A 15,287-nucleotide genomic window follows, 5' to 3' on the forward strand; every position below is an offset into this window, starting at 1 on the left:
TTTTTTTTCCCTTGGAAAAAAATCACTGTTCTGTGCTTTCGAGATTGTAAGCTTTCGCTTACATGGAGTCGATTATTCATCGTTCACTTTTTTAAGCATTCAATGATATAATATAGACCATATATATATATATATATATATATATATATATATATATATATATATATACACATATATGTATAATATCCATGCATACATACATCTACATATAGAAATACATTTTCCCTACTGTTGAATGACTGTGCTGCATGATATGTTTGAGAAAACATCACATTTATACACATCTCAAATGGTGCAGTGGTAAATCACTGTGGTGAAGGTGTGCAGGATCCTGGGTTTGAGACTTGCAAGGGCTACTTGTTTTATTGCTGGGAAGAACAAGGGTTGTTGGATACAGGGTGACTAAGGCACTTTTAAGCAGTTGTAAGCAGGTTTGCATGGGTTAGCATGAAGGTAAGCAATGCTAACTTCCGGTTAAATATGCTTACAGACAGTTAGCCGGAAAATTGTTTATTCTGTGTAGGCATTGCTTACCGCCATGTAAACTGGCTTAAACCTGCTTACTACTGCTTAAAAGTGGTTATTTCTTCTTACCCCATGCTAATTTCTTTAAAAGAAAGTAAAAGGGGTGATAGGAAAGTGGTGAAAAAGGTGGCATGCAGAGGGAAAGACAATAGGGAAAGTAGCTAGGTATGTGCAGGACAGGTGTAGGGAAGGTCCATAGCTGTCCATTTCTTCTACAGCAACAGTTGTGCATATAAACTGAATTTGGAGGTAAATTTGGACAATCAAACCCCTGAGAGAGGGGTGAGGACAACAATAATATGTTCATAGGTTCATAGGTAAGTACTAAGCTATCTGCCCAAGGGCATCTATATGCCTAGCCAGAATGTGTTGTCTTTTGCCACCCCCTTAGATTAGTTCCATGTGCCTTGGTCCAGCAGAGCCATTAGTTCTCTGTGTCTCTCTCCAGCAGAGCCACTGCAGTGATCCCAGGGGTAAATTTTCTGTTTCCCATCCACTCGTCAAGGTTTCTCTTGAAGAGTGTTAGTGAGGGGCTCTGCCTAATGTAGATTGGAATCCTGTTCCAAAGCATGGGGAGTCTCTGGGACAGGAATCTATCCCTCCAGCACGTCCTATTTATCATTGTGGTGAGGTTTCGATCCCTAGAGTGTGTCTTTCTTGGGGATTTGTTTTTTTTTTAGGTGGGGCATGTCCATCAATTCTGGGTTGGACATGGCCTTGTATGTCAGGCAGAGATCACCTCTGAGTAAGCGGTATGCAACCGAGTACAGCTGGAGTTTCTTCAGTCGGGCTGCATAGGGCATATGTTTGAGGCCAGTAATCCTCTTGGTGAGGTGAAGCCAATTAGACCAGATTACATGTGTCCAGTGGACATGCCTGCAAAATGGACAGCTATGTATGGGGCGAGATTCTTTGAGGGGGAACAAACTGTACTTTTTTTTTTGTAGGTGAGAGTGGGATTTTGAGGAAGGATAATAGGTATATTTGGGGAGGTAGATTGGGTAGAAAGACAGACAAGACAGACAAGACAGCATACAGGGGCAGTGTATGGCACATGTGGGTGGTAAACGCCTTGGACAGGGAGGTGTGTTTGGAAGTTGGAAGCCCATGAGCCCCCAAATGGAAACAGTGGGACTGAGGTCCCCACCCATGGGCAGTCACTACTGCACTTTCATGGCCCCAGAGGTGGCTTTCCTGGGGGCTGGGTAGGAGGGGCAGGCTCACCCTCTAAATGTGCCGCATGGCCCTCAAGCTGGTGTAGCAGATCTCCAAACTCCCTGTGGAGCTCACTATGCACCAAGCCCCGGACCTGACTATGGGTGACAGTTTCCTGTCCGCACCTGCTTGCAGGGGGGCAAGCCCCATCCCCTGAAGTGGTTCCACCTGAATGTAGTGCAGGACCAGCTGATGAGGAGGTCCAGAGGTGGGTTCCAGACATGCTGGAGCCCGGTGCCATGGCCAGATGCGGTGGGAGAGGTGGGTCCACTAGGATCAGCCTTCCCAAACATGCTATGGTGTTGCAGTTTTAAAACATATGTGAGTTAGTAAGAGTCAACACATTCCAGGATTAGTTATAACAGCATGCATAGATATTCCCATTAACCCAAAACACCAGATTTGGAACAGTTGCATAGCAAACAGAACACATGCATATATGGAACCACAGTGGCCATTACAACAGCATGTAGGTTACAGTGATAGCAACAGGCTACCAATGATAGTATTTCAACATGGAAAATTAATAGAAACATATTTCAATATTTATTGAACAATAGAACATATGTCCCAACAGTAGGTTTGCTGTAAACATACCCATTGATTTGTGTATTTAGATTATTGTTGCAGATATGGTGGGGTGGGGGGGAGAGAGATGTCAATTAACAACTTATATATCCCTGTAGTTCTCACAACGTTAATGCTTGTTGCTCTAATCAGTAAAGTACAGGTATTATTACACTACCCTATGGACTTGGTTTGGCCAGTGGTATGTTTGTAAACAAGTGTATACTTCAACTGTCTTATAGCTAAATTCTACATCTCTTACCTAGTATACTTGTGGAGGGAATGTTTGTTAATACCTGACTATTTCTACACATATTCCCAGATTCCAAGTTAATATTATGCACATACCTCTCAATCTCTTATTGCACACACTCTGGTCAAAGCTTGACAACATGGAGTGGAAATGGGACATATTTTGAATATTGCTCTCATAAACTTGGAGGGCTGATAGAGTGACAGGATTTGTTTTCATATACATTTTCTGAAGGTTTTGAGGTCTGAAAATCAAATGTATGTCATTATCTGCTGACTACAAATCTGAGATCATCCCACTGATTTGCCACTGGGACAGGGGAACAGGCAGAAAATATTAGCCAATTATCTGGACATTCTGAAAGGATGTGTACAGTTGAGTGGTATGATTATGCATTCAGCTTACTACCACTCCCAGGATTCAAACCATGGCTGTGTCTGCTAAAAATACAACAATTTAAGTCACAATAGAGTGTGCTATTTGGATATTGCTATCTATCTCTTTAGTGTTTTCTGTCTAAATCTCCCGTGGTTGTACAATCTGACCTTGTAATTACAACAGTCTTATGCAGACATTCCTAGACATTTTTATTATATAGCACAGTGTGGGTAACAGTGGTAAATATAACATTACTATTCAGAGAATGCAACACTAAAAATGCCATACAATACCAGACTAAACACTACCAGTCCAGGAATTTAATCTTTATTGGCAGAAACAGCTTTGGGCGGCCGGGGTGGTGCAGTGGTTAGCATTGCTGTCTCAGAGTAAGAGGTTTTCTGGTTCAATCCTCAGCTAGGGTGCCTCCTGTGCAATGTCTGTGTGGGCATGCTCCAGTTTTCTCCCACATTCCAAAGACATGCTATAGGTGGATTGGATACTCTAAATTGGCCCTAGTCATGAGTGCGTGCATTTGCGCTTCCTTCTTTGAAAAGTTGGGCACCGGGCTGGTAACTCGACATCGTAAAAACTGCACTGCCAATCACGAGCAGACAAGTGATCTGCTGTGATACCCCTAACCAGGAAAAGATGAAGAAGAAGATTGTCAGGCACAGTTTTCTTATCTGAAAGACCTGTGGAGGGGAATGTTTGTTAACACTACCTGAATGTTTCCACACATATTACCAGATTCTGAGTTAATTTTATTCACATACCTCTCAATCTGTTAATGCACACACTCTGGTCATAGTTTAACAACATGGGTGTAGAAATGGGACATATTTTGAATATTGCTCTCATAAACTTTTGGTGAGTTGCTAGAGTGACAGGTTTCTTTTCTATTATATTTTCTGAAGGTTTTGAGGTATGAAAATCAGATGTATGTCATTATTTGCTGCCTAAAATTCTGAGATCATCCCACTGATTTACCAGGGGGACAGGGTAACAGGCAGAACATATTAGCCAGTTATCTGGACATTCTGAACAAATCTGTACAGTTGAGAGGTATGATTATGCATACAGCTTATTACCACTCCCAGGATTCGAACCATGGCTGTGTCTGCTAAAAATACAATTTAAAGTCACAGTAGAGTGTGCTATTTGGATATTGCTATCAATTTCTTCACTGTTTTCTGTCTAAGTCTCCCTCGATTGTACAATCTGACCTTATGATTACAACAGTCTTATACAGACATTCCTAGACATTTTTATTATGTAGCACAGTGTGGGTAACAGTAGTTAATACAACATTATTATTCAGAGAATGCAACACTAAAAATGCCATACGATACCAGAGTAAACACAACCAGTCCATGATTTAAAGCTTTATTGCCAGGCAGTTACAGTTTTATTTAAATACAACCTACATGCGACTATTACTGTCATATTATCTGGTTTATTCAGTACAACCCCTACACAAAACAGTTTTATACTGGCAGTTGACTTTCTACTACTGTTAAATTTATTTGGTATGACTACTACAAGAAGGATTGTTACACACCAGCCTCACGATGCAGCCTTTGCAGCCTACTCACATGGGCTTCCTGATTTACAGCCTACTCAGCTGCATCTGTAAGAGAAATAGAGAAATATTTAGCCATACCTATCCATCATATACACAGGCTGGACATTATTAAACAGTTACTGGTATGAGTACTTACACACTGCTGGGACAACACCCCTCTGCCTAGATTCTTGGATCCACTGATCTAAGGGCTCCCTCTTCCTCCATTTCAAGTTGGCATAGTGGTGCCTGACCTCCTCACCAGTCTGATGGATACCAGTGGCACTGGTGAGATTACAGGCGAGATGGTCCCAGGCTTATACTTTATATTGGGAGCCCTGGTACTGGCCCTGCAGCAGTCTCTCATCATGTTTTTTTTTTACCAGGAGTCCTACCATGACCTTGGACTCCTGGATGCCCCAGCGCTGTGCCCAGAAGCACAGTCCCTCTTCAACTCCAGCCATGGTGCCTACAGTAGGAACCTGCAACCAGTTATGAGCTGTATTCCCACCTGTGGGGTTTAAATACAGCCGATTTCCCATCCTTTGCTGTGACTGGATGGTTTTGAATATGCTGAGCTAAGCTAAGCTACGGGCAAACCTGCTTAGCTAAGGTTGGCATTGCTTAAAGGGGCAGGTTCAGCACTGCTTAACAATGGACAAATCCATTTAGCTGGGCTAATCATTGCTTAGCAGTCATATTTACACAATACTCACACCTAGTAAGCAGAGCTGTGCAATGCTTAGCATTGCTTATTTTTCATTTTATAGACTATTTGCTGTATGGCATTGATTCATCATTCATTACATATTATAAATTTGTTTACTGCCCTTGACATCCCCCAATGTGCTGTCATTACATTTATTCATGTGTGACTATACTGTATGGAGCACTTGTGTTTATATGGGGACTTCACCACTTTATTACAATGACACCAACCATCTGGATCTAATGCAGTACTCTGGTTAACAAATATATGTTATTTAGTAGGTAATACAAAACAAAATTGTTTATGCACTGCTGTCACATTTAAAATGTGAATCGGTTATAGTGGGGATTGAATCAGGAATGGCTGCTTGCAATGTATACGCTCTAACCACTACACTATTGCAATATTGCTTATGCTGGATGCCTTTTGCTATTTAACTTCTTGTGCTGTTTAACCTGGACTAGGCATAGTTAAGCAATCGGCACACCCATGCAGCTATGCTTAAACTTTATTGCAGTTATAAAAAAAAAGTTTTGTTGTGTTATTTTATCTATACCCTTCAGAATACCCCTGCTAATGCTAAACCTTGTTATTTTATTAGCTTTCTGCTTCATGGTGGGTGTACCTCTCAACCTCTTGGAGCCAAAACTCTGGACAAACACTAAAATGATGGGGGGACTAATAAAGGGACAGATTTTAAATATTACTGTTACAGTCTTGCATTAGCATGGATTTTCTGAAGGATGTGGAGTCTTTTAAACTCAAATGTTTGTCATTATTTAATGACTTCAATCCCCAGCTATTTTACAGACAGGTACAAATTTTAGGAGGAACACACCAAAATATGGGACAAAACTGTAGTCATTCTGCGAAAATCTGTACAGGTGAGAGGTATTCTGATGTGTTGCTGGAGTTATGAGCATTCTCACTCATTTTAATTCCCAAAAGGCAATTCTGGAGTGTAGAGGCATGTGTATTGTGAGAGCTCTGCTCTCAGACACACCCCCTGCACTCATACATGGCTCTGTTAGTTTAAGAGCACAGGCAGCATGCCTTCATGAATATGCAAAGCACTCTGCCATGCTGTGCAGGAGCAGTCCCTGCCGTGCAGCAATAACTTATTCCTGCATGGCTGCTTGCTGAATCCCAGGGTATATCTATATAAATTAATATAATAAAAATAACAGTTAATACCTATTTACCTGCACTAGACAGTGGTCAAATATTAATACAATTGATTTTGCTATGGTGTAAGCTTTAAGATGAAATCTTCTAAAACCTTGTATATAGCATAGTTTTGGAATTACTGATGCAAATATCAATAAGCAGTATTTGATGCCTATAGGCATCGGTAGGATTTAACTGCAGATGCAGCTGGAGGTGTCACTCAAATTTAATGAGTTAAATAGGTTTGGTTAGTTGTGTGAATGTGTGTAGAGTGTAGGGAGCATGTATGAATAAATGGTTCCAACAGAGTTGGGGATAACTTGAGAGCTATTATAGAGTCATGGTAGGATGAGAGATGACCAGGTAGCAGGAGAAGAATAGAAGAAAAGCTGAGGAGTAGCATGACTAAGTAAAGGGGAGCTGCCAGGTAGTGGGGAAGTAGGGATCAAAAAGGAAAATGAAGTTGCAGGGCAGAAGGATATTAAGTGGTGGTGGAGTCTGAAACCTGATAGAGGATAGGTAAGAAAGAAGTGTTTCTATGAAGGAAGAGAGTTAGGTTGTCAATGTCAAAAGTCAAAGTAAGCTTTGTTGTCATTTAGAACTACAGACGTGTAGCCTAAATGAAATTTCATGCATCAGCTCAATTCTTGAGATTAGAAAGGAAAATGAAACAACACATACAAGTAGAGGAATAAACATAACTAACAAATACAATACTACTTCCAATACATGCAAGAAAGAGCAGAGACATTTATCAACCTTCATATATGAAAAGAATACCCTCCCCTGAGTTAAATTAACTACCCTATTTAAAGTAACACAAAACACACTACAGATTGTATGCCTAAATTTTTGTCTAATATTGTGCTTGAGTGAGTTAAATAATACTGACTGTGGATACAATAAATAAATATTGCACTTACTTGGAATATATGTAAGTATATATTGCACAAATAAATAAAAATTGACTTATTATGTGTCCAGACCCCTGTGATTAGTGCCTGAGTTCAGAAGTCTAATCCCTGTAGGGTAGAAACTGTTACTGAATCTTGTGGTCCTGCAGCAGATGCTGCAATATCTCTTGCCTGATGCCAGATGCTTAAACAGTACATTTGCAGGATGCATGTTGTCCTGTATTATTTTGGTTGCATAAGGAATAGAAGGGTTTAAAAGGCTAGAGTAAGAGAATTTAGTTAAAATAGAAGGAAATTAGATTTTGTGTGGGAAAAGTAGAAGATACAATGTAGAGATAGATGCTGCTGGGGAGGGGTGTGACTGTGAATGAATATAGTGCAAAGCAGTATGGGAGGGAGAGAGGTAGTTGTGAATTGTGTTAAAAGATTAAATGGAAGTTGGGACTTAGGTAAAAAGGAACAGAAGTGTTTTTATAATAGTAGTAAGGTTGTTTGGGAGGGTTAGAGAATAAGAGTCACAAGTGAATGTGTATGTAGAAAGTATAATTACAGACTAAGAGGGGGAAGGAGGGAATTCAGAGTAGAATAGGGTAATGAAGCTGAGTGTAGCAAAGCTGAGCATAGCAGGCTCCCACCCTCGGGTTAAATTGTAAGAGAGTAATCAATTTATAGCCAAAACAAAGCAATTAATAGGGAGGCATAAAGTAGAACAGGTTTTCTTTCATTTCCTGAATCAGAAACTTGTCAGACAGGGAGACTAAGTAACTTACGAATACAGTTTAAACTGTTGTTCAAAAGAAAGGACAGTGGTTCACTTAGTAAGTGGTCTTTAGAGTTCAAAGACTGCTGTTTGGAGGGGACAATGTTAAAGCCAATTTCCAGTACTGGTAGATATTTGACTAATTATCATTAATACACAACAAGGTTCCTCAAGTTAAATCTATTTACATTGCAGAAAGACAAAATTCTTAGTGAAAACATTTGGAAGTCGATCCTTATGGCAGAGCTCCTGCTGTATCGGGGTCGAATGTAGTGACCACAGGATATTGTCAAAGACAAAATTCTGAGTGAAAATATTTTAGGGTTTGGCACTTATGGCAGAGTTCCTACAGTATCAGGGTCAGATGTAGTGACCACAGAGTTGGCACTGTGAAGGAAGTTGGTGACTTGTTACTTGGGTGAAATTAGTGTTTTCTTTCATATGGGGTTCAATATTAAACTCAGTGAAAAGTGGTGTGGTATGTATGATTGAAGATGAAGGGGAACTGGGGTTATTAAATCCAGTTATTTATTCTGCTTCCTTAAACTCATATAGAGTATTAAAGTGGGTAAAGGAAGAGAACGAGAAATTAATATTGAAAATGTTTAAATATAACTACAACAAATCAAGGGGATAATTAGAATAAGAAAAAGAGGTAAAGATGATATAAATGAAGAAATTAAAAATTATCAAGAAAAACTACTAACATGGAAAATAAAAAAATGATGCTACAGAAAAGGATAGGAGGATGTGGTATAATAATGTGATGAAACAATATTATTATTATTATTATGTAAATCCATGGGAAAACTTATCAGAAGAAGTGATAATAGTCATTAAAGCAAGGAAAAAGTGGTGTAGTAAGACTGTACAGTGTAAGGATTTCTTACGGAGACTATTAATAAATAAGTTACTGATAAAGGGGGATATGCCATATAAAAAGAAAGTTGAAAGAGTTTTTGTTTATTGTATAGGGAGGAAGAGACAACAAAGCATGCTTTTTAAAATGTAAAGGAGTGGTCAAATTCTGAAAAACATTGTGTGAAAAAATGTTTTGAGAATATTAATGACATCAGCGAGACATGAATATGATTATGTATAAATATTATAAAAAACAAGAAGAAAGAATATGTGAAAAGGGCAGATATACATTTACTTTATGTAATATGGGTTATTTGGAACAGAACATTGAATGAAACTTTATTTAATGGCAGATGGATTTTAGCTGATATATTGCAAAAAATTAGATTAATGCTGTGGAAGAAGGAGTGGGGATCAGTTATAGAAGAATAATAAAGATGATGGTATATAGAAATGTGTAGATGTGTACCTGTAAATATGTCTATTTTGTAAATATGCAAGCAATTAGATAATGTTTTGTTTATGTTGTTTTAATTAAAGGACCCCTATTCTTTTTTATAAGTGCTGTGGGATCTTTTATTTCCAGCTGACCTACCACCAACTCAGACAGGTAGGACCTTGGTTTAATGTCTGCCCCCGAAGAATACACACCCAGAAGTCCAGCAACCCCCTTATGCTCCATTGCAGTGCCAATACTGAAAAAAATGAATGTGGGTACCTGGTATGGGAAAAGAACCAACAGCCTTCAGTACTAAAGGTGAGTGTGCTATTTGTTGAGCTACTGAGACTACAAAAAAATATGCTAGTGTTCCAGACCCTCCAAGAAAACAGCACTAATAAAGACAAACCCCAGGATTTAATACAATTCATGTAGGCATCGTGTAGAGCCTACATGGAATGTATCTGTGTACACAGTCACGATTTCCCCCTCGGCAGTGTGCCATGCATGTTAATGATGGCACGCTGCTGAGGGAGAACATAGGAACAGGGTTATTGAATTGGTGCAGGGAGAAGTTTAAAAGCTACCCATGGTTGTGGATGGCCTGTACTGCTCCCCACTACTGTTGAAATGCTGTGAATTGGGTCATATGTGTAATATATTTTAATTCTTTTTTTTCTGTTTTTTGCATGTTTGTATGGTGTAGAGTGGAGCACAGTAATGCCAAGCTGTGCTCACATATAGACAGATGACACCTGCCAGACATCTAAAAATAGAAACTGGGTGTCATTAATTATCATAATTATGTATTTTTGTTATTTGAAATATTTTTGCATGTTTTCTGTTTTATTTTTTTAATTGTTGTTTGTGTGGTACACCACAGAATCGAGCAGTGCTCATACATAGCTGACAGTTGCTAGACATCTAAAAATAGAAACCAGATGTAATTAATTACTTTTGTCTTGGGCTATTTAAGTGTGTTTGCATGGCGTGTCAAAGTACTTTGCAATGCTAACAGGTAGCCAGTAGTATATGTGAAGCTATACTAGTTTTCATAATATCCAAGCAGATAAATATGTAAAGATATAGGCTAATGTTTAGTAGGTCCTGGGTTCAAGTCTGTAGCAATGACAAGATGTCTATAATTTAATTTATTATATATGTTTAATTTTAAAAACACATTTGTGAAATATGGCACTGCTGCTCTGGGCTGAGCACTGCTTAAACATTCTAATGGCTACTTTTTTACGTGGTGCTAAGCTGAGTTAAACCACTGGTTGTGTCAATTTTCACACTGCTTAGCTGCGCTTAGCTGGATTGTGCGCTGCTAAGTAACATGGAGCTTTTTTGAATGTTGCTCAGTGATGTGTAAGGGCAGGAAAACAGCCTATATTATGTGCAATGGGCAGGAATTCTGCAACCATTTTTGGAGTCTGATCAACTGGTGATATGGCAGGCAGTGATGGTGAAGGTGCATGCTTTCAGGTGCAGAGAAAAGGGATTCAGGAGTTTAGAGTCTTTGTTCAGCTCCTGGTAAAAAATCATAAACCCAGGCTGCCACACAGTGGTTTCTAGGGCTTGAAGTATAAGGCTGAGGACTGGAACTGGTTGGCCAGGGAACTCACCATTGTTACTGGTATCTCCTGCACAGGTGAGCAGTGTCTTTATCATTATGATGATGTGAAAAGAAGAAAGAGGGGAACCTTGGTCCAAGAAGCTAGAGCTGGGAATGCCCCACAAATATGTAAGTATGTTTTCCTATGTTTTACCAATATGCAAGCTGAATGTCTGCAAAACTGGTGTGCATAATGGTGTGCTTTTCTCCAAACAGCTGCAGCAGAGAAGGGTCTCAATGTCGAGTCCCATAGCAGACACCTGGCCAGGCTGCACCATGAGTGTGGTATGTACAGATTTTTTTATACTAGCTGTAGTGCAATAAGCAAGAAAGAGTAAAGCATTTACTGCAATACAGTATAAAAACTGTTGTGCAATAAATGGGCAAGTAGTGCTGTAGTGCAATAAATGGACAATAATAACTGTATTGCAATAACCAATAAACAATACCAATAACAGTTAGCAAAATGGTGTACAGCAGGATTGTGTTGTCATAATCATTGCAGTAGAGCTGTATGCATTACTTGTCTATGGTAAAATTGCTGCAGTCAAGTGAAACACTGTAATAACTGTAGAATACAAAAGCAATGGCCTGCAAACTGTATTGTTTAACTCATAATATGGTCCAAGGCTGTCTCCAGGCCAATATTGGTCACATAATGCTCTCTGTTCCTCCTACTTTAGGTAATAAAAGTATGTAGCTGAGGTATCCCAGTCTATGGGCAGATATTGTGTGGACTTCACAGACATTTATCAGCAATACCAATAAAGTGTTAAGCAGCATTGTTGATTCCTACAGAAATCTGTTTTAATAAATACAGTATGGCTGTTTTCCATGCATGTGTGTTTTACTGTCACTGCAGTCAAGTATACCACTGTAATAGTTCTGGAATACAAAATGAATTCAGTCACATAATGCTGTCTTTTTCTCCTACTCCAGGAACAAAAGGTATATAAGTGAGGTAGCCCATGTTACGAACATATATGATTGTGGTTACATTTGACAGTCACGTATCAGCAGTATCAATAAAGTGTTAAGTAGCATAGTTCATTTCTAAAGAGATTTGTTTCAATAAATGCAGTACGGCTGTATGCCATGCATGTTTGTTCTATTGTCACTGCAGTCAAATATAGCACTGTAATAGTTCTAGAATGCAAAATGAATTCAGTCACACAATGCTCTCTTTTTCTCTCACTCCAGCAACAAATGGTATGTGGTATATGGTTGAAGTAGCCTATGTTATGAGCAGATATGATTGAGCTAACATTTCACAGACAGTTATCAGCAATACTAATAAAGTTACATTTTTTTGCAGATGTCCCCTGCAGTCACACTATTGGGTTCTATTCCCATGATTGCCAACTAAGGCATGACGGATGTCTAGATTAAATACTATAAACAAACATGCCTCTCAAGTGTCACAATTTCACATAATGTAATAAAAACTGCCTAATCCATCTGTCACAGGATTACCAGAAAAATGATTACCTGGAATCCAATGTAATACCACATCTGCTTACAGAACACCTTGGTAATTACAGAAGTCCACATTATGTGAAAGTGTTCTGCGTTGTAGTGTATTTGCATTTGTTATTGCTTGGCCCATACTGAGCCATGCTAACAGCTTGAGAGGTATGTACGTGCTATTTCAGCTATAGGAGAATTGTGGTCACTGTACTCAGAACTAACACTACATGTCTGTAGAATATTTAGTATCAGTGTTCTCAGGGATATAGTCAGCGTTGTCAGTAATGGATTGTTTTTCTCTCTCTCTCTCTCTCTCCCCACCCCTTATTTTCATTTATTTATTATTGTTATTTATTATTATGATTTAATATTAACATATGTTGTTAAACTAACTATATTTTTGCAAAATGTGATGTAATATTATTATGTGTTATTATGATTCACTATTAACATACTTTGTTAAACTATTTTGTTGCTCTTCTCGTTTACTTCTTACTGGCATGCTGTTACCATACTGACTGTTATGTTATTTACTGTTGTGTTACACATATTATACATTAATATGCCTTTGGATGAATTAAAATGATGTTCCATTCTGTTGATACTAACAATGGTTTGGTTATTAATAACCTTAACTTATTTCTATACCTCATTCACCACAGCACTTCAAGGTAGGCCGGTTCTGGCTGATCCCCCTACCTTGCCTCAACCAGCTGTGGCACCAGGTCCAAGCACATCTGGGACGCAGACCAGTGGTACATCCTCTGTTGTCCCCACACTACCTGTGGCATTCAGTTGTATCAGTCCATAGGAGGGGCTCAGCCCCCCCCGGAAGTTATGGTGGAGGGGGTGTTTCACCCAGGATGAGCTGCCAGTCTTGGTGCACAGAAATGTCTACCATGTGTTTGATCTCTGCCTGCGCTGGAGCGAGGGCATGCTGTCTGACCTGATGGGGCAAGCCTCTCCCCAGTGCCCAGCCTCCAGCACTGTCACCCTCGGGGTAGTGAAAGAGCAGTGGCAGCAGTCCCATGGGTGGGGTGTGAGCCACACTACAGCCATCTGGAGACACTTAAGACTAGGATTCCACAACACCCTCCTTATCCAAGGTTTTCACCCCCTCATGTGTCACACACCACCCCTGGCTGCTGTCTTGTCTGACTGGTCTATCTGCAAATGCATCCTACCACACTTACCTCCCCCACACATACCTATTTCCCTTCCCCAACATTCCACTCTCACCTTAAAAAAACACGGGCACCTATCCTCCAAAAATATTGTTCCATACATAGATCTCCATTTCACACGTGTCCACTGAACACATGTAATTTGGTCCAATTGGCTTGGCAAAGCAATTATTTTGTCCTCACCCTCTCTCTGGGGAGAGTTCAAAGTCATGTACAAATTCTGTCAAAGTTCACAACTGTAGCTGTAGAAGAAATGGATAGCTATGGTTCTTTCCTATACCCTTCTTGCACATCCTTACCTGCCTTTCACTATGTTTTCCCCCTGCTTGCACCCCATTTCATCACTTTCCTATCTACCCATTTTTCTTTTCTTTATATTTTTTAGCATGTTGCTGCGCATCTCGCCTCATCGTAATAATAATACACACTTACAAAATAAACACCTGTCCCATATTTCGAACTCAAGACCATCACACCTGCAGACACAAAATAAACACCTGTCCAATATTTCAGACCCAAGACCATCACACCTGCAGACCACTGCATTAACCTGCTATGCCACACAACTCTTACTTAAAACAGGTGGCTTAAAGAAAACATTGTAATTGCCAGTTACAGTTATTAAGCATGTTTCAGAGGAGCTGTGCACCACACCACAATGGGCAAACTTAATTAAATGTAAATTAAAAAGATTAAAAGTGGTAGTGTACCTTGGACTCTGGGTGCAATAGTGCACCACTGGGTAGCCAAAGACATAATAATGGATGTAAGTGAGGCCTATGATAGCAGGTAAATGTGCCATTCAGCAGCAACATGTAGAAAGAAACCTGCTAAGGCATTAATGGCAAAATGCATGTTTAAATGGGACTCTGGTGCACACATACATCCATAACAAAGCCATGCACATACTGATGGATGTAGAAAATGTCTGTCACAGCCTGTATGTGTGCACATATATCTTGCAAATATATCTGCTGCAGCAGTGACTCAGATACTCAGTCTGTTAACTGTCTTGCAAATGATACATTTTGCCACACACAGTTCTGGGTTCAAATCCAGTGGTGTGTAGATGTGAATTTATAGTATTGTGAATGCAGTAATTAATGACTGAGTCATGCAGTCTTTATCCACACAATGCATTTCAAATGACATGTCTGCTTTTCACTGCTGGAGGTCACAGGCCCACAGGTAGGAACACACTTCACATATCCCAGTAGCAAAACTATATGTGCACAAGGTGTCACACCATGCGTTAATATGCATTCACACAGAATGTCAATGCAGGTACTGCAAATTCAGGCCACTAATACTAGAGTGCACCACACAATCCTTCCAAAGTCACTGTGCAGATTATCACAGCTGCACAGCTAACATACACATTGGCAGCCCCTGCTTGTAACAAGCTGCCCTCATACACACTGCAAATTACTACCAGACTGTAATACATGGACTGGCAGTTGCCCAGATGGTGGGCATATTCCTATATTTATACTCCATCTTACCCAAGGACACATCAAACATGTTACCTAGTACTCTGTTAGTGAAACCATTGCCTAACATACTTACCTTAAACACTTGTCTTATTTGGAGTGAAATGGGTAGCCTCACTCTGGTTCTGATTCTACAACAAGGCTGACACAGCTCCCACAGTTACTCCAACAGCTTGTTG

Source organism: Protopterus annectens, chromosome 1.part0, assembly GCF_019279795.1.
Source record: "Protopterus annectens isolate FY-2018-M chromosome 1.part0, PAN1.0, whole genome shotgun sequence".
In the NCBI taxonomy this organism is placed as follows: Eukaryota; Metazoa; Chordata; order Ceratodontiformes; family Protopteridae; genus Protopterus; species Protopterus annectens.